At 40.4% G+C, this 20289-nt stretch overlaps 1 long non-coding RNA gene across 2 annotated transcripts in view; it reads right to left on the bottom strand.

Annotated features, from left to right (window-relative positions):
- The window catches only part of LOC133271300 (uncharacterized), a 36358-nt gene extending 24493 nt beyond the window's left edge, over window positions 1–11865 (bottom strand). For both annotated transcript variants that reach the window (XR_009744074.1, XR_009744073.1), the window contains exon 1: window positions 11790–11865. This is a non-coding gene — a long non-coding RNA (uncharacterized LOC133271300). The remainder of the gene's footprint in view (window positions 1–11789) is intronic.
- Between the last annotated feature and the right edge of the window lie 8424 nt (window positions 11866–20289).

The following is a 20289-nucleotide window of genomic DNA, read 5'->3' as shown; positions in this document are numbered from 1 at the left end:
GAACTGTCATTTTGTAATTGTCTAGGAAAATTTATTGTTTCTTTCAAAACAATGAGGAAAATAAAAGCCTCCTTCAAAATCAAATGTATTTTAATAACCAGCTTTGCAGTAAGGCAAACTGCAGCCCGATCCTGCCATCTTGACTCAAGTCCGGGGTTTGCATTAAGTGGGCGACTGCCATAGCTTGGAAAATTTGAGCTGGTTGAAATTTTCCAGTTAAAATGTTTTTATTTTTATTTAAAGTGACACTTTGGAAAACAGCCAAAACATCCTCTGAAGACTGGGGGTTTCTCACTCAAAATCTAACCCACACAATTTTTTTTAAATTTTTTTTTTTTTTGGGGGGGGGGGGTATTACCAATATCAGGAGAGAAAATAATCTTACTTATTCCCTGAGTTTATTTGCTTGGCCACTCTCTAACTTTCCAAAAATGGCCAAAGTTTAGCACATTCACCAAATACGAAACAGAAAAAGGAAAATTATCTAAATGTCATCTGTTTTGTGATGTAGAATAATAAAAAAGGACAGAAGAAGATGAAGTAGTGAGTGGAAGCATTCCAAAGGTCAGAAAACTTTTTAAAATTTTTTTTTTTCCCCTAAAATTCAATGTTTAAAACCTGCTGGGATCTTCATAGTGATGTAATTTCATGTCATCTATTAGATGTTTAGAAAGAAAGAGACCTGTGTTTGAATGCATCATAAAGGTGGAAGGTTTCTTCTGTTAAACAGAAGGGGGGGGATGTTATCACAGAGGCTGCTTGTACTGGAACTAGGGCCTGTCTGGGATGCACAGCCTTTTATACCAGTCACTGGATCCAGTGGGGAGACTTGTGGCAGGGACCTAGGAGGGAGATGGAGCCACTTGGGGAGTGGATTTTGAAGCTGTATGCCAAACAGCTAAGAAATGCACCTCTTGCTTCCCCCCATCCATCCCCACTGCCTGACCCTCACCCAAAAACCTGTCCCCCAAGCTAATTTCTGACCTCTTCCTTTGCACCTTTGATCAGGCTCACAAGCTTCTTCAGATCTCCTAGCTCAGCCCCTGTCTGCTGCTGTATTACTTGAAGGAAACATTTACATCATCTTTATAGCTCAGTACCTTTGGAAGACCTTTATTCCCCCTTCATTTTTCTTATCATCAGGAGTGAAAATGAATCCAACAGCACCTCAGCACTGCTCAAAACGGACATTGACCAAGTGAGACATTTCCTACCCTGGGCTGGCAGACAGCCTTCACTGCCCAGCCACTCGGTCCCCACTGATAAGACCGACACCACTCAGGCCTGCGGGTAGCTCAATACTTTCACCTCTAACACCGCTAAGCAGTAGGGAAGCCCCTGCTTCCAGGCCCCTGGAGACTTTCTAACCACCCGAAGGCATTTAGGGAACATCTGTAAACTAATTCAGATCTGTTTGTAAAGTTTACTTCGTAGTTCCCCTCTGGCCAAGGAAAGAGCGAAGGCAAACCCAGCTTAATGCCAGAACAAAGTGACTCAGATGAGCCCAGATTCCCAGCAGCACAAAGCATCAGCACCATCAGGAGATGACACGGCAGCTCGCTGTGACTTTCACTATCTGATCAGACAATTTCTTAATCAGCAGAGACAGTGCTCGCTGTCAGAAAAAAGTCGTATGAATCAGCTTTCATCTGTGGGGAACAGGTTCTGCTTTTGCAAAACTAATGAGTGTCCAGTTGTTTTCCATACTCATTGTGCCGTACAGCACTTTCTTGCCGTTCCCAGGCTTTCCCGGCCCTCGTGGCTGCAGAGGCTCAGCACACAAATGCAAACGAAGTTTCAGCAAGGGAAATCAAAGCTAGCCAGGGCAAAATTACTCTTAGAAGTGGAAGCTGGATATTCAAGCACAGTGGGAAGGTTGTGATTATAAGTATCTGAATCGGCTTTTTTTAGTACTTCAGTGATAGATGTGACAAATGCAGCCTCGTATTTAAAAGAACAAAGTTTTTAAAGTTACAGATTTGGTATTAGAAATTTTTATGATATACGTCCTCAATTTAGAATTAGGAATAGAAATTGTCAGCTTAGCTAACACGAAATTGAGACATGATTTCTCAGCTCATCACGAGCTTTGTGTTCTGCTGAAGTAGTTTATGAGCCACGTTTGCCTCGAATAAGTTAAATGTATTTGCATACCACGACCACAAGAGAGAGCTTTAGCGTTGGATGACATGCACTGCTGTGGCACAGGATTCAGTCAGTTCAGTAGCCCAGTATTTTTAGCTGGCACTTTTTAAACATGATGAGGATACCAAAGCAAAACATCTAATACAGACAGCAAAACAATCCCCCATTTTCTACAATACAGGCAACCTCCCCGTGTCCTGAAGCACAAGAATTTGAGAGGCAGGTTTTCACACCTGTGACATTTAGAAACTGACACATTCTGCCCAGCCTTGATCCTAAAACTTTAAGAGGAGCCTCAAGAAGATGCTATTTGATGGGATGTTTCCAAAAAGGTGGTGTGACATCTATTTTAGCTCTGCCTTTACAGACTGGGCTGGGTGATATCATCTTCTATATAACCTTATATATAAAATTTGTATATAGGCATATATAACTATATATACATATATATATGTATATCCAATCTTTTCCCTACACCACCCTTCTCTGCTTAAACAGCCTCCCAGTTCTGGCCTGCTAAGCATCTAGTCTCATTCCATTCAAATCCTTACCTAAGACTAATTTCTCCCATGATATCCATAAGGACTTTAATAATAATGATTATCCTGCAGTCCAACCATCTCAAGCTCTCCACCCATCTCCTCCCTATTGTGTATTACCTTCCACTCATTTTCTTCCAGATAAAATAAGCTCTTGAGGGCAGAGACCTGCTGGCTCTTCTAGTCTTCTCCTGGGTGTTGTAAAAGTAATAAGGCAATATCACACATAAAGCACAGTATTCAAATGATACTGAGTCAGATGTAAATGAGGAAAAGCAGGTCATTCAGTTACCTCACCATGAAGTGACTAGATGCATTGCATTCCTGCATCTTCCCGGATATGGTATGTAATGAAAATGGTGAATAATCTTGTGTGTGTATTATACCTTTCATCCCAAAGAGTACTCAATTACTTTACTAATTGACTGTGCAAAGTGTCTGCATGAGAACTTCTTTACTCATAAGCAAAATGCAGTCAGAGTGCTGGCAGGAACACAGGGCCAGCACGATTCCCAGAAAGTCCTGAGACAAAATCATGGGCTCTAAGGAAGGCAGAACAGAGGAGGAAAATGAGAGATTTGGAGATGACCTTTAACTTGATGTTTCTCTGCCTTTGCCCAGTTTCAGCAGAACAACCATCTGATTGTGTGCGAGACGTGCATTTGCACGCAGCAACCATCAAAGAGATGACATCTGCAGAAGCTGATGCGACACTGGGAATCACTCCTTCTTTTTGCATGGAAATAAGAGTCTGGGATTAATCCTGAAACATGCAGAGCACTTGCAATTCCCCTGGATTCAGCAGGACCAGCCCTAACTGTGCTCTTGAAATACCACACTATAGCAAGTATTGCCAAAGGTTGGTACTTGCTATAGCTATGTATTCGTTTGTTTTTAAAACATAGCCCCTGGATGTTTCTGAATTACTTTTATATCTATATATAGATATATCATTAACTACTTTTAACAAACACCTCAGTAAGCTTCCTTAAACTTGCAGTGGCCTATTACACATCCGGAAACATGAGAACATCAAAACCTTTCCCTAGAGAGAACAGGTTTTCAATACCAAAGCACTTGATGATGCAAGTGATTTTACTATCTGTATTAAAAACAGGGAAACTGAGGCACAGAAAGCAAAACGACATGTACAAAGCCAGTCATCTGCTAAAAGCAGAGCAGCCACCCAGAGCTGACACCAGCTTTTGGAAAAACATGCTGCTTCTAAACACGTGGAGTACCAGAAGCTGCTTCAGAAAATGCCTCTGTCTGTTGTTCAAGTCCTACTTACAGTAACAAGATTTTGAATAGTTAAAGGAATCTGTGCTAGCAGACCTTATTGTAAGCATGGAGCCAGATATATCCTCTCATTTTATAACATGCATATGCATCTTCTAGCAGGCACTATCTCTTCATCTATACCACACTCATCAGATTACACTATCTGAAACTTCTTTTTCCCCCAAGAGATCATAAAAGTTTCAGCATTTACTCAAAATGTTTTGTCGTGTTTTCAATTTGAGAGACTGTGCAGTGGCTCCAAAGATAACACGGCAGCTGCCAGTGCTTCTCATGTGTTGAGCTGAACTGTAGCTGCCTGTCTACAATGGCATGCTTCCTCAGTAGTTTTAGATACTCTGAAACAGAATTTTCCAGTCTTCTCAAATATGTAAGATACGGGATGGCCAGCAGCTATTCCTATTACACAACAGTGACATTTTTGAAAGCCAAGAAGAGGCAAAACAACAGCCCTTGCAGTGCACAGCCTCCAGCAGATCCCTCCTCCAAAGCGCCTTTGGTTTCCTCACCTCTATACTCTGCTCAAAGCCCTGAGTTAGCTGTTTGTTGACCCCACTTACTGCTTTGCCTCCTTTCTTGCTCTCAAAGTAAGCTTTGCTCACTTGTATGACTCTTGGTGCTGAGGTTTCGGAGGGAGACTTGTGGCCTCAAGCCAAGGCTCTCCAGAACAATCTCTTTCCAAAGGTGCCTGGGAGTGGAATGTTCAGAGGATGAGGTGTCAAGAGCCAGAACTGCCTGGGACATTTTCTCCTGCTTCCCATCCCAATATAATTTCCCTGACATTTCTCCAGCTCCTGGAAGTCCTTCTGCCATCACATGGAAAGGGACTGTTTTCATTTATAAATCTCTGTTGCAGGCAGTTCAGCGTGGAGGCAGAGGGCAGGGTGCAACAGTAATTTACACACTATAAACTTTTGTAGGTTTTATTCACCTCATTGCTCTGGTATTAAACAGCATCGCGTGGCGACTGTGTAAGCTGGGAGTAATGGTGCTAGCTGCCGACTTGGTGCATGCTCTGCCACGCAGGAGTTTACACCTCCCATCCCTGTCAGCTGTGGCAGGGCAGGAGGGAGAGATGCTGAACAGAGGAGAGTTTTGTGTTGGAAAAGAGGTGGAAACAGCACATCCACCACATAATCAGTCTTATATATTTATTACTGTACTACTTAAAACTCTGCTAGGAGCTGTAAATATGTAACTATCCATGCACAAAGATGCAGCCCTTGCCGAAAAACAAAACTATGCAGAATCTGTCTGGTGTTGCTGAAAGTAAAGGAACTACCTATCAGGGAGCATAAGACAGTGTTTTGTATGAAAAATATCTTAGCACAGGTCTTTCTTCATCAGTGCAAAACCACTTGGAAGTAGCAGTATTTTGTCCTCTGAGGACTGTAGAGTGTGTTTGAAATGGAAGTCTAGAGAGGTGAAGAAAGTGTGATTCAGACTATTTATCCAAATCCCACAGAGTACATGATGATTCACTTTCAGGGAATACGTGTATTGATTCTTTTGTCCCATGTCTGACACGGTTTAATAACAAGGCCAGAAAACTGAAAGCAGAAGCAAAATAGGCTTCATTAGGGTGCATCATCAGAGGAGCAAACCTCCAGGAGATGCTGAGCTTGACCATCCATAAAAAACTGTGCAAAACTTCTGCTGGCAAGGCTCCTGCTCCAGCAGCTGCAGTTCGTGGTGGCATCATTCCCCTCTAGGTCCCTCCAATCCCCATGGAACTAGGTCCCAAGAAACACTGTCCTGATGTAGCTGGTTAAGATTGCCTGTGTGCACTGTAGATGGTTTGATTTTAGCCAGTAGCACAGATATTGATTTAAGCCATCAACATAGCCTTTATGCTTTTTTTGCCTATTATATCCTAGCTAGCATCAGAGGATTCTTTTGTGAAGCCTGGAGATATTCTTGCCTTGAAGAAATTGCACTGGATAAGTGTATTTTTTTCATTTTAGGCAAAGTAAAGGAAAATGATCAAATGATCATGCACTGTTAACAGCTCAGCCTTTTCTGGACCAGAAAACAACTCTAACGTAGACCAGCTGCATCTGAAAACAGTGTTTTTAATGCTCCTGCATTGCCTCACCTGAATAATAGCATTTGTTTCAAGACTTAATTTGTTATAGGAAGTTAAAAAAAAAGACACGCACGCAAACCAACTTATGGAAACTTTTGCCAACAGTAAGTGTCAAGCAGAAGAAATGTTATTGATTGCAATAGATTTACACCCATAATGAATTTGGCCGGCTGGTCAAAAGTCTAGTGGGTGTGTAAAAGGGGAGGTGAAGTGGGGAATGACGTACGTAACGGTTTATCTGGAGAGTGGAGCCGCAAAATGTTGTAGTTACACTGAAGTTTTATTAAAAATGCCATTCTAACGAGCCCTAGTGGCCCCAGCACATGGAAAGTGGCTTGCTGTGTTTTGAATGGCACTGAGTAACACCCCAGGGCCTTAAATCAGTTCAAGATGTGTTGGTGGTGTCTGATGTTAAGCATAGAAGGGAAATTCAAAGCAATATAGATTTAACCTAGGGACCCTTCTTTTGCCTGATGCTTATCAATAATGCAAGCGTAAGTAAGAGCCAGAAGAAATTTGGTACCAAGGCAGAGTATTATATTAATGTGTGATTTTATTAGTAATATTTTTACTGTGAGGTTTGGATAACTAATCCAAGCAGCAAGACATTGAAACGTGAACAACAAAGAGATAAAGTCAGATATTCCATCCTGTGTATTTCTGCAGGCACTGCTTGATGTACTATGCCCAGGGAAAATGAAACTGGGGTCAAAAAGAAACAACTTTTTTTACAGGGCAAATAAAGGAAGAAGAAATAGCCACAGTGTGAGTGAGCAGAGAAGTCCTGCTGCACATCTCAAGTCAGAGAGGTTTTTAAGGGATTTGTTACATGGCAACCACTGGCCGCAGAAGACACTAAGGATAAGGAAAAAAAGGAAGATGAAAATTCCGCTAATCCCAACTATAAGGAACTCGCATATTTCTTTGTATTTATATTCAATGCCTTGCTAAGAAATTTAAATGGAGTGCCCATGTCATGAAGGGTGGATAAGAGAAGCTTTATGTCTTTAATCCAGGGCTGTACTTCCAAACCTTGTCATAGCTAGAACACTTCTACAAGAATGTCTCACCCATTTTGATGGGGCAATGAAAATTATGGTTTCAGAGGTATTACTAATACCAAGAAGGATTTGCCAGGTATTTGGATTTTACACAAGCAGTACATATTTGCCACCTGCCAGAATTAAACCTACACATTCCAGGCTCTGGGATGAAAGCCAGAAGACTGAGGTGCACCTCTAATGCTGGATAGATAGCCTGATGAGCTTGGGTGGTTTAATTTGTCAATGGCCATAATGGCAGCAGGAACTTGAAATCTGCTGAAACTCTGAATGTCCTTTACTCTCTATCTATGTGGTCTAGAGACAGACAACCACTGAATCATGAACAGCAATCACTAACTTATGAAACGCAATTAGAAGGGAACCCCAACAGCCACCTAATGAAATGCCAAGGACTTGGCACAAATACCTCTGGTGATACAGCGAAGAAGGAGCCCATAACTCTTACCTTAAGCACTGCTTGCTTCCTTCCCATACTGACAGCTTTAGCAACAACGTGACTTAGAGTGTCTAATTATAGGATAATTATTGTTGTTGCATTTGTAAAGGTCAGTCAGTAGAAGCTAGGACCCTAAGGGAACGGAGACAAGAAAGGCAAAGAAGGAAATGGGAGTAGCAAGGTTCGTGGGCTTTTTGATCGAGTAGAAACAGAGAGGGAGATACAGCCTTCCTCTGTAACTGGACCACAATCTGTAGTCGTGCAACATTAATGGTTTGTGCTCACGATTAAAGGCAAATGCTCTCCTGGTATAAGTGGGAGATAAGATTCAGGCCATGCATGTCTCTGCCTTTCTCTACATCTGCGATGCCAAAGAATGAAGCCACTGTGGTGATACTGGCCAAGAATAACCCAGACAGGTCACTGCATCTGAAACTGCCTACTCTCCTTTCCTGCTTCTACACTGCCTCAATACAAAGGAGGCAGTTTCTGGGCTGAAAACTGATTTTTGCTCCTAAGATTAAGGAGAAAGAACTGGTAAAGAGATGAAAGACAACTCCAAAGACAGGTGGTATAACAGCACAGAGAAGGTGGACTCAGAAACTGAGTATTATTACATAGCATTAGTATTATTAGTATTGTTATTAGTATTATTCCCATATTCAATGACCACCATCTAAGACAGCAGAAAACTTAGCTCAGATTAATAAATTCTCCTTTCAAATCCACACAAAAGAAATCAGCCATGCTGCAGACACTGATGATCTTTTGTTGATCTTCTTCCCCTCCAAGCTTCCTGCCCATTTTTTGACACATTTTTTGACTGCCCTTGGTGGGGGCCACCAGGCAGAAGATCACTCACACTTTTCAGCACATTTGCATTTCAGTCCATGAAGAGAAGACTAATATCTGTCATGCAGGTACCGGGTGCATCCTGTAAGCTACAGTATATACTTAAAAACTATTTTGTTGGAGGGAAGCCTCTGGGATATTAACCAATAAGTAAGTAAATAAATAAATCTGTGCAGACGTTGATCTATATCCACCTGAAAAGCTTCGGATTTCATTAGGAGAAAACATGAAGCAAGACTGCAACTAGCAGAAAAGAATACTTGGATTCAGCTAATCATCTGAACAGAAGCAGGAGATATTCACTAACTGGGCTTCCCTTCTCTGTATGAATAATTGCCTGATCCTAGAACAAAAATTAGTTTATTTGGTGGCTATAACAAAATCACAACTTGTCAGCAATAGTATTGTCAGGAATCCTGAACTTGCCCTGTGCAAATGGAATTGGCACACCTAATTTATTTTTTGTAAGACTTCAAAGAAAATAGGTCAAAATTCCTCACTGCAATTAGTTCAACTTAATATGTGCATCTTTGATCTGTCAAAATATAATTCTACTTTTCTAAATTATCCTCATTTCATTGAAACTGGCAAGATATGAAAGTATGGATGGATCTGAACCTAACGGAGGTTCTCCAAGGAATTGGCTTGTTATAAATGTGTGATGTGACAGCCAGGGTAAATCCATTGCCTATGAGCCAAGGCAACTTCTTCACTCCTGCAGTATTCATTTAGTAATTCTTGTCACTTCCACACTAGTCGGATGAAAAGTTTTTCTAAGAAAGGAAATATGTAGATTTTAGATTTGTGAAAAATAGATTGAACATTAGTTTAGCTTAAACCCATCTGTGTGATTTTAACGCCTTGTAGGATCTGTTTTCTAAACACAGAGCAAATTGCAAGCGTGGCAACAGAATACTCATCTGTGTAGCTGATTTCAGAGCACAGTAAGAACTGACATTAATGAGAATTATCAGATCAATCAGACATAAATCCTAGACATGCTGTTGTCCTCTTCAGGCATCCTAAACTTTATACCCAATTCCAGCTGCATTTCTAAGGACATTTCTAACTTACAGCATTGGACTGTATTACGCAAGTAAAGAGGTCATCACTATAAAATAAAGAGAAAATAAAGTTTCCAAGGTAAAATTTAAAGGGCTAAAATGACTCAGTGGGACAAAAACCAGAAGAGTTCTGGATACACTGGTTAAATCAAGGAGAGAAAAACTTGTTTTCAACTCTCATAATTCATGGGAAAGGTACAGGAATAAGACCTGGAATGGAGAAATAAACTGAATATATATGTATAAAGAAGATAAACAAAGGGGAGTAGAACTTGAGGTTAGATACAAGTATCCTCATTTTCAAACATCAGAAGTTATTTGTCAAAAGATGACAAATTTTTGTGGTTGGCAAAGGTTTTACAAGTAAAAGACACGATCTTACAGATAAAACCATAGGGGAGGGAGATCGTAACTTGTATTTGACATTTCTGAGTCCATTCGCCCTTGGTACCCCCATGTGTGTGTCTAAGGAGGGAAAGGGAAAGAGTAAATGAACAAGGTAAACAAGCACATTGTGCAACACTGCATCTGGAAAACTGTGTCAGCCTTTAACTTGTTTAACTGGCCCTCCTGTGGCAATAACACATCATTACCGCTTTCCGGTGTTTATTAATGTCATTTTTATGGTTTATTTGTAGCAAGGTTCAAATTCCATGCAAATAGATGTTTAAAAAAAAAATCAGGGGTTTCATAGCTTTCATTACATATTGTACCAAGGAGATTGCATTGGATGCGGACAGGGCAGAGAAAGAGGCTAATGGAACAGCATTTTGAATAGATTTGTGGTCTTACACAGGATTCCTACCTCACCAAATTCCCTGAAATCCCATAGCTATCAAAATAAACATTCCAGTCAAACCTGTTATTTCAGACTAAAGATGCTCAGTTCTGCTGCACTAAGGATTTTTCTTTATGCCAAAAGGGTCAACACACTCTGAAGAAAATTGGTGGAGATTCATTCGCAAGTGTGGTCAAATGTCCAGGACTTCTCAGTACTAGTCATCGTTCCTTTAATAACAGCAACAAGGCAAGACTGTCATTCCCAAGCCACTCCTGGCCTGCTGGCATAGGCAGACTGCAGCATGCAGTAATGTGACTCCTCTGTTCCCTCTGAGGGAAAGGATGTAGAAGACTCAAGCATCCCAAATGACTAAGCACCCACCAGAAAGCAAAACTAGATGGTTAGTCATGAAACTGAGAGAGCAATCATTCACTGTATGGTAAGAAAACTGATTTCCTGAGCTCAGACTTAATTTCCAAGCTCTGTGAAGGGCCAAGGGGGATCTCTGTAGTATTTTTCCCCTTTCTTTTTCTTTTTTCCTTTTATGGAGTCTGAAATATGAATATATATATGTCATCTTTTGCATGTAAATTGGTATGAAAAGCTAAGGATGCTTTTTTCTCTATAGAAATCCAAAATTAAGCATTTAGAAAGTACCCTATCGGATTTAATTTGAACAAATGTATTCAGTGAGTTCTCAAAATACCTAGGAGAGGATAGTGAGACTTTACCCCTTCCCACACAACTTCCAGCATAATTTCAGTGATAATTTCTCAGTCCATAGGTTGATCATGCTATGGCTTCATAAATAAAATACAAGACTCAAAATGGGAATAGGTTATGAGAGGATTAAACAAGTGACACTTGTTACTGATAAGAGCATTCACCATTGCATCTCAAAGGGATGCTGCAAATCTTGTTTCTCCTTTTATTCTTCTCACTGCAGTTAAAGGAGGGACAATGAATTTACGAAGTTTTCTTTACAGCTAGAGCAGTCTGTAGTACCACCTCTTGGCAATGAGACTTAGTTGGGACAGGTAAGGCAAAATCTGCTGGGGAGGACAGCACTAGGACTATGCACTGATTTCCAGGGAACCATCTTCTTTCCGCTTTCATAGCTCAGTTCAGTCAGAAGACTCAAACTACTGGAACACTCAAATTAGGCGTTTACTGTGGGATGGGGTTTTCAACGTAATCTAGAGCACAACTTGAAAATTCATCAGAGAAGCTTGCAATGTCCAAAAAACTTGGATGACTGGGAATTTTGGTTTAGAAATTCTAGCCATCCATTTCAGAACTTCTTCTATAAGTTTACTTCATGTCTAAAAGCTCATTTTAGCCTCAGGACCTCTATATAGGAAAGGAGCTAATTTTAGGCTAGACACAAATACTGATAAAGATCTGTTAACATGACTGGGAGAGACATATCCTTGGACTGAAAGCTATCAACTTTAGCGAGTGAAACTATTTTATTTTGTTATAAAGTTTTCAGTGAAAATATTCAGTTTCCCTTTTGGGGTTACCTGAGATATCTTTGAGCCTGCAGATCTTCACATACCACTTTCACCCTGTCTTCAGTGCAAGAGGTGCTCTCAGCTGCCAGAGAGAATATGCACTTTGACCTCATGGTAGCTGAATATATCACTTAGGGTCAGGTTTCTCCTATTACTTCTAATTAAGAAATCACATTTCTGTTTCTATCAATATTCTTTGTGCCCTTTCCCAGTTACCTGCCAGATCACTCATCACTTGAGTGCAGCAAGCAAAAAGGATTTGAATGCAGACAATGGAAAAAGGCTGAGGATTTTCAGTCATGACTCTCAGTCACATTATGCTCACCTGGTATGATTGAAGCCTGCATCATTCCGAAAGCAGAGATTTGTAAATGCCTGTTTGCTCACAAACAAGCACAGGGGGTTCCCAAAAGCTGTGCTAGCAGGACTAAGCCAGTGAAAGAAAACAAGCATACTGTAAGGCTGCGAAGGCAAGATGACCTATCCATGTCTCTTGCCTCTTAGGATGAAATAGTGCTAGACCTCCTCCCAGATCATGCTTCATTTCATCAGCAGCCCTGCTGACTTCACTATGACTATTCAGGCTGGTTAGAATACTTACAGTCTGGACCCAGTTTCTCTGCTTCTTAATTTAGGGAGGGTAAAAAGACTTAGTCAAAATATCTAAAAGCCCTAGACAGTTACTACCAATTGTGACAGAAAAACTTTGAAAAAGTAGATCAAATCTGGCCCTGTTAACCCTTGCCAGCCAATGTTTTGGCTTTGGGTATTTTTTTAAGGTCCTTTCTTGTCACTGTAAATCAGATGATTCACACTGGTAACATGTTGTATCGCTTATCCAGTAATGCAACCTAATAAAACCCTGCTTAAAACCATTTTCCTTAAAGAACCAGAAGAATTTGTTCCTTGCAGAATCAAACCTGTGTTCTTAATAAAGGCAGATTGAATAAAACAAGCCCTGTGAAGTAAAGGGACTAATTTAACAGCTCGCTGATGAAAATCTGTGGCTAGCTTCCCCCTCCCTCAGCCTTTGCATGAGAACAGATGGTTTAAGACAAGTTTTGAATGCAAAGTTAATTAAAAAAAAAAAAAATCCATTCCTCTTACAATCCTTGGGCTAAGACTTTAAAAGTTCCCTGCTAAATCGGAATGCCAATGCTCTTATTTTGAGCTCTGTAATAAGGAAACAGACTCATTAATGTTCTGTAATTATTGAAGTAGAGTGATGGTCATGGATTAGCCCTTGAATTGAGCACGGCAGGCTCCTTTGGCAACTAGACATCAGAATGGAATTTGAAAACCTCTGTTTTGTTCCATTTTCTCCATTGTTCTTAATCTGGTGCTGGAAGCAGGTACAGTCACCTTGATGGCAATGTCTCCAGAGGGAAAGGGAAGGTATTCAAAATGCAAGATTATTTCGCATAACAAAAACAACAACAACTTACTACGTGTTAGGATTTGATTTCAATGAACTCTGCAAAAAACCACCTCAATTATTTCATCTTGGGCTGGGGTGCATCTATTTCTAGGATGGAAGGTAATAGTTTGTTAATGACAGCAATATTGTATAAGAACCAGCACAGGACGTGAGAAAACTAATATTAAATTTGTTCCTGGTATTGCTGCAAGCTCTTTCCCCAAAGAATTTCCAGTCTGAAAAAGTCACTTTAAATTGCTGGGAGGAGTTTGGGGTAAGTGAAAAGTAATTGCCTGAATTAGAATCATCTTGGCTTAATGCATTTAATGCTTTCACACGTCAAACATGAGAAGATCTTTAAACAACCAAGTGCACCTGGAGAAAAGTTTTGTTTTACCTCTCATTTACAACTAAAGCATCTCCCAGCCTGTTCCTAGAGACTAACTCCAGAGGCAAAGTCACTCCCAAAGACTCAAAAACATTTCCTTCTGTCATTTTCCTCCCAAAGCTTTCTACCAAAAAACTGATTCAGTCCAAATGTGCTTAATACCAGCTCTTAAGAAATGAGAAATTCCTAAGCCTACAAGGATGCCTTCTGGTTATAAGTCTAAATTTATGATGAATTTTAATAGGATCAAGTAATCCTGATCTTGTCAGAATCCTAATCACAATGGGACCAAAACAAGTAGTTAGTAAAGTCACTCTTCAGTCCTTGTTGAAGTGTAACTTGGAGGGAGATCTAATTAAGTACTGTGAGGCAGAATCCTTCTAGTTACCTTACCATTTTTTATCATATCTTTTACAAGCTCCAGCAGCAGCTCTCAGAAACTGAAACAGACACTGAGCATCTGTTTCACAAGTTGTACATATAAAACAGAAATATTCAGTCATCAGTATGTAAACTATGAATAGAACACATAACTCGAGTTGGGGTGATTGTTGTCATTGAGCTGTTTGGTTTTTTCAAGGCAGTATTTGATTTTTGCACCACTACTTGATTATGGATTGCAAAACCGCAGGAGCAATTAATTACAGAGACAAACTCTTACCCTACTGCAGTCTAATTCCTTAATAGCATCCTTGAATCAAAGAGATGTCTAAACATTATCACACACACCTGTGATTAATAGCTCCCACAATCAATTACAGATGCAAACATGCAGGAGCAGACGTGGCCCATAATGTGAATGGATTGAAGGTGCCATGTATGTGACCAAGTGTGCAGTCTATTTATCGCCTAGTGCTAGCATTTTAAGGAGCTAAAGTTTACACAGTTTATCCTGAGCTGAGCAGCCTGGCAAACAGCTTTAAAGAGGCTAAACATGATCTATAGGTGATGGTATAAATATTGCTAAAAACATTATATCCTTCCAGCTCAGGTGTGGCTGATACTCTACCTGATGTTTTAATTGGCACAAGGGGTCATGGTAATCATAGTTAATTGGAACCAAATGAAGTCTTTTGACTTCCAGTCTATTTTTTTTCCTTCTTCATTGCTCCTCAAGTGACTTTTCTCCATACAGTACTAACTGATAGGACTTCTGATGGACTGTGGTGAAGAACAAAGTGCTTATACAAAAATCCAATGAGCATACAAAATGTGCAGTAATTAGGGCTAACTTGGTAGCCGGAAAGCAAAATGGGGCAAAGCAGTGTAAATCTCTTTAACATGAGTAAGGAGAAACAGGGAGTCCTCTTTTCTTTCTCTTCTTTCTTCCTCACTGGTACTCTCCTCATGATATACTTACCATGTCGTTGAGACCAAAATTCAACAGCTTCCCACCAAAACCACAGAAATATCTGCCAGCCTCAGCAGATCACAGTGAACCTTTCAGACAATGCAGGCTTACTTAAAATTTGCAACAAACCCCAACACTAGCCGAGTTTCACATAATTAAATGCTTAGGCAAAGGAGTTGCTCACAGCTCCAGTTACTGTAAAATGTCCCCTCTCTCCAGCTCCCTGACTAAACTGTGTGCCAAAGCAGACAGCAGCAAGGTGCTACTGAGGAATAAACCTTTTCTATCTCTCTCTCCCTTCCCCCAGCCACCTTAATTGCTTAAGATCTGGTCTTGCATCATACGGTTGTTCTAAACTGCTTAATCATTTTCTGAATCACAGATGAATGAAAGGGATTTTCCTTGCCACTAACATTGTGGATTTGTACATGTCTCTCTAATTCGGGGCCTTGCATTGCTAATCCCATTTTCTAAAGGGCAAATTATTCCCATAAACGTTAGCTGTGGCCTGTGCCTCTTCTCTTCTGCACTGGTCTCCACTGCTGCTATCTTAGGCAGAGTTGTACTTGTGGGGAATTGTGGCCTGCTTAAATACAACCCAAATATGATGTAGTATGTTTGCTCCAGCTCCACATTCTTAAACAGTCAAAACTCAGGCAAAAGTAAGACATAAGCAGACACAATGTCTTCACGTAGAAGAATTAATTCTTCCTAAGGAAGTCATACAGGATTGGTGGCTGTAGAGGTTCTCTAGGTTTTTTCTCCAGGCAGCTGTATTAATGACTGAACAACGTAAATGAAGGACTTTCTTCTCGGCAAGTTTTCTTTTTGCTGATTCATTATTATTAGGGAAATGGGTGAATCAGCTAGAATAAAGCAGGGACTCGTTGTGGATATTCATATTTTATTAGACACCTCCTGACAAAGCCTGACTGAAGCCACAAAACTGAGGTCTTCACCTGACCTTGCATCCTTCTCCCACCAGCCAAGAGCTGTTCAGAACTCAGGTTCTTGTTTTGGCCTACGACAGAAGCTACACATAACACAGTGCAGCTGTGAAATACAGATCCCAAGCCAAATCTTGATTTATGAAAACCTCATTCAGAGCAGTTCGTATGTAATGCTTTGGGCTGGAGCCATCTTTACCCAGAATTGGCACCAAACACTTCTTAAAGGTTCCATAAGAATATGGTTGGTTTTTTTTTGTTGTTGTTTTTTTTTTTTGCTTGTTTTGGTTTTGGTTTTCTTTTGATGACTTCCCATATTTATTCTGTCTCTGCATATCCTTACTTTAACAGGAAATAGAAATGGAAATGTTGAAACATCCTGAGAAATACTTTGTTTTGAGTTGATTGTTAAGGTGTTTCAAGCTCAACAAGAAGCAAAAATGATGAAAACTTTACAAAGAAGCTTACAGGGCAAGACAAAGCCCCACTTTTTCCTCAGATCTATCTTCACTACAAAGATAGTTCAGCTCCTAGCACCATGAAAAAAATGTAGTTCCTAAATAGTAAATGTTCTATAAAATGCCCAGGTTTGATTGACGCTCTAGTCAAAAGCCCCAGCATATGGGTTCAGGCACAGAATAAACCCACATTTATCGCAGTCAAATCAGTATCTGCCTCTCCCATAATGTGGTACCACCCTGTGCTTTGGCAAGGAGAGTTGAGACTGGGCTACACAAACCCAAAACTATTTGTTGTTAATATTGTTAGGGAGTGAAAGAAATGGTGAAGAAATTGTGAAGTTTAAATGTTTGGGGGCAAGATCCCTCCTGGCCTCTAATTAGAGCCTACACACTCATTTTCCTCCACTTGTATATGGGCCATGTAGAATCCCAGTCCTCTGTTGGGGAATGCAAAGCATTAGTGCACTTCTCATTATGCATATTTGTGGCATAAAGTCAGTTTTATGCTAAGAGGTTGTGACCCACGCATCCTAAAGAGACTCTGAATTTCCAGGCAGAGCAGGGTGCCTAGTTCTTCTTGTGGGACAATATTGGTCTCCATCATTACAAAGGACAAGATTTTGAGTAACTTGGAAAATGTTTCCTTTCCCTCGACACCATTTTCCCAGACATGTTATATGATCTCTGAAAATTCGGATGCTTGCTTGATTTTGTGTACCGGAAGACAAGCAGAGGCATCTTTTTCTTGGCATATGCAAAGAATTTGACCAATTTCCTTCAAAACTCCTACCTGGCAGCTGAGCATCTCTGCTCAGAGAAAACAGGCAGAATCTGAAAATAGGACTGACAGCGAAAGTAACTGCAGAATTCTGCATGTGTGTATCAGCTCTTGCACTTTTACAGTGCTGCCTTATATAAGCAAGACCATAATGTCTGAAAAAACAGTAACAGTTTCTGGCTTACAGTGTGTATGTGCATGCAAGGTTAAAGGTCTACTACAGCGGGTTGTAGTGTTTGGCCCCTCCTTTAACCCTTCCTAGGGGTTACATATGCTACAGCATATAGACTTTACAATAGCGTCAGAACAAAAGCTTTGTTTCCTCTTAACGAAAGCTTGTGTTGTAAACAATGATCAAAAGGAACCAGGAACAAACAAGAGTAGCTGTATGGAAAATATTTGCAATGCCCTTTGGTGTGTTCACTTCCCTAAGCACCTAGTGTTTTGCTGTCGTGGTTGGCCTGTAATTTTCAGACACTTTTGGGAATGATGATGAATCATAACATTTTCTAGATCTCAGAGAAAAAAAGAAACACAGTAAGAGCCTACAGTAGCATTTCCTGGTTAAATATACCTTTGCAGCACAACATAAAGTGCTGGGTTTAATGAACAGCTGCAATTTACTTATCTTTTGAATGGATCACTTTAAATGCATGTTGGAAAGTACCTTTCACCAAACTGCCCATTAGAAGTGAACTACAAAGTGAATGGATTGTATATGGAAAGCATTTCTTATCTCTGTGAGTGTGACACATTGCCTACAGAGACTTCTTTTTCAAGTAGAGGATATTTAATGATGCCTTTTAAAATTCTGATAAAATTAAGCTGTTTTATTTTCTTCCTGATACAAGAAGATTGACTTACCCTTTAAACAATGGTAATCTGACAGGTACCACAGAGATGTACAAATTAGCTGCTTAAAATAATAGGCGAGATTCCCAATTAAATACCTCATCTTGTTCCGCTCTTTTACTACAAGACAATTAATGCTACATACTATGGGACAACTGGAAAAGAGTGTGTTCACTTACACTCAGCATGCCAGGTTAGCCTCTGGTACTTTCAAGGGAATACCCTGAGTATTTGATTATCTGAGTAGCTTGCCTTTGCTTTTTGGGAGAGAAAGGGCAGAGTCTGGATCATATTTATTAAAGGTTGCTCTTGCTGAGCACAGCACAGGCAGTCAGTATTTAGTTAGAAGTGCATTATGACAGTCCATTTTTTAGTGGTATTTTCCCAACATGAGATATTCTAATGTACTGTTTCCCGTTCAGCTCACCATGGTCATGGCTTTAATGTCACTAATGGTAACTGTTGAGCTGAACTACCTTTGGAGACTGAAAAGGTCATCTCCGTATCCACTGCTCAGGGAGCCCACACTTCCCACACAGTTGGAAATTGGTTTGATGTAAGGCATGGCTCAGGAGGAGGTTTCTGGTCAGAAGTCTGAAAGACAGTGAATGCCTGGCCAACAGAGTCTGCAGAAAGAACTGCTGGGATTTTACTGGGCAATTCTGAGTTCCCACCTCAGAACTGTCTGCTCACATCATTTCTCCCAAGGCCCTTTATGAAGACAGTAAGGGTGTTATCGAAGCTACCGCATCATTGTCATCATACCACTAAATGAAACAAAACAGGTTTTTTCATGTGCTTTATGCCTCTAGTTTGAGCTATTAATTTCAGGCTTCCTGCCTGCCCCAGATGGAGGTGTATTCATTTGGCTCTGTAGCCAGTACAAATAAAACAAATAAAGAAAAGCAAATATTCTGATTTACCCAATTAATTCTACAAAGCAGTTATGTCTGCCACCATTAAAAGATCATGCTCAAACATTAGCCTATTATTGTCTTTGTGATGGCACCAGATGCAAACACATACACCAGACAAGAACATCCTTTCCTCTCTGCACATTCTTTTCAAGCAATAGCTATTATTCCAGTGACTCACAGACAGTTAAACCGCTGTCATGGTCTCAAGGAACAGAGTAACAATATCTGTTGTTAGACTTGGCAGCATCTATTAAACTCAAAATGATGCGTCCTATTAAGTGATGACAGCCAAGTTCATCTCTCTGGATGCTTCCCCAAACTTTATATGACCCTCTTGGCACTAAATCTCACAGAAGTGGTTTTCTTCATGAATTTTTTGTTACTGTTTTTGTTCTGGATGGAGCTGGATGTGATGAGCACAACCTTCCACTTCACACACTGGCACTTCTGCTTCTAGAAACTTTAAAGCAAGCAAGAAGAGGAAAACCACTGGACAACTTTGACAAGAGGCAGAAGAACATACATTTTGCTTCATGTTTTGAGCGAGAGATCATTTGGGGGACAAAGGGAATGGCTGTCTTATTTTATCTGAGCTGACTTCTCATCTGCTACTCGAGCCTCTCTAGTTTTCCTCCTCACTAGGAAACAGCTTGGCTATGGCCATTGCCTGACTGGTGAAGTCAGGGTCAATTTTTTCCATCTGGACTGCATTAAGCGTCTTCCATTTGCTCATCTCCCTCCCCCCAAACCACGCCTGCTCCTCCCCGGCCTCCCTTCTAATGCTGATGTGCTGCCAGGCATGTTCCGTTTCACCTACAGCCAAAAGGCAGCTCCAGTAGGATCTCATTAATTCACACTAATGATGGGGAATTTGGCAAATTAGTGAACTGACTTGATCCTGACACTATTAATAGCTTTCTCATTGACTTCAGGCACAACCAGATCGAGTCTCTGAATTGATAGCTCTCCTCAGACACCAGAAAGAGATTATGTTTTATGAAACAGACTGATTTTTGTTTGGATTATTAGAATTTACTGTTATGCTGGTGCATACTACAAGCAAAAGCAATGAACTCTAATTAATGTGATGGCTCACAACAGCTTTTTAGCTATTAAATTCCTGTAGAAAGGAAATGAAAGCAAAAAGATAAGGTTTTCTTCCCAGTCAGTAGAATGCAGAAACTTGCACACTGAGAGTCACTGTATGTGTGTTTGGCCATCAGAATATTTAACCCAGCAAGGATTTAACTGATGGGACTCTGCCAGAGGTTTCCATGTGATTGGGATGAATTCCTTATTCTTTTTGCGTCTGAGCTGCTGTCTGGAAAAAGAAGATATTCTTTCCTTTCTATCGCGCTTATCTTGACTGATAATATATTAAAATCTTGGTTGATAATA

Source organism: Pezoporus flaviventris, unplaced genomic scaffold (assembly GCF_033815535.1).
Source record: "Pezoporus flaviventris isolate CSIRO_AGI_PZ_B2104156 unplaced genomic scaffold, CSIRO_AGI_Pfla_v1 ptg000023l, whole genome shotgun sequence".
Classification (NCBI taxonomy): domain Eukaryota; kingdom Metazoa; phylum Chordata; class Aves; order Psittaciformes; family Psittacidae; genus Pezoporus; species Pezoporus flaviventris.
This window is presented reverse-complemented; position numbering and strand designations above follow the sequence as displayed.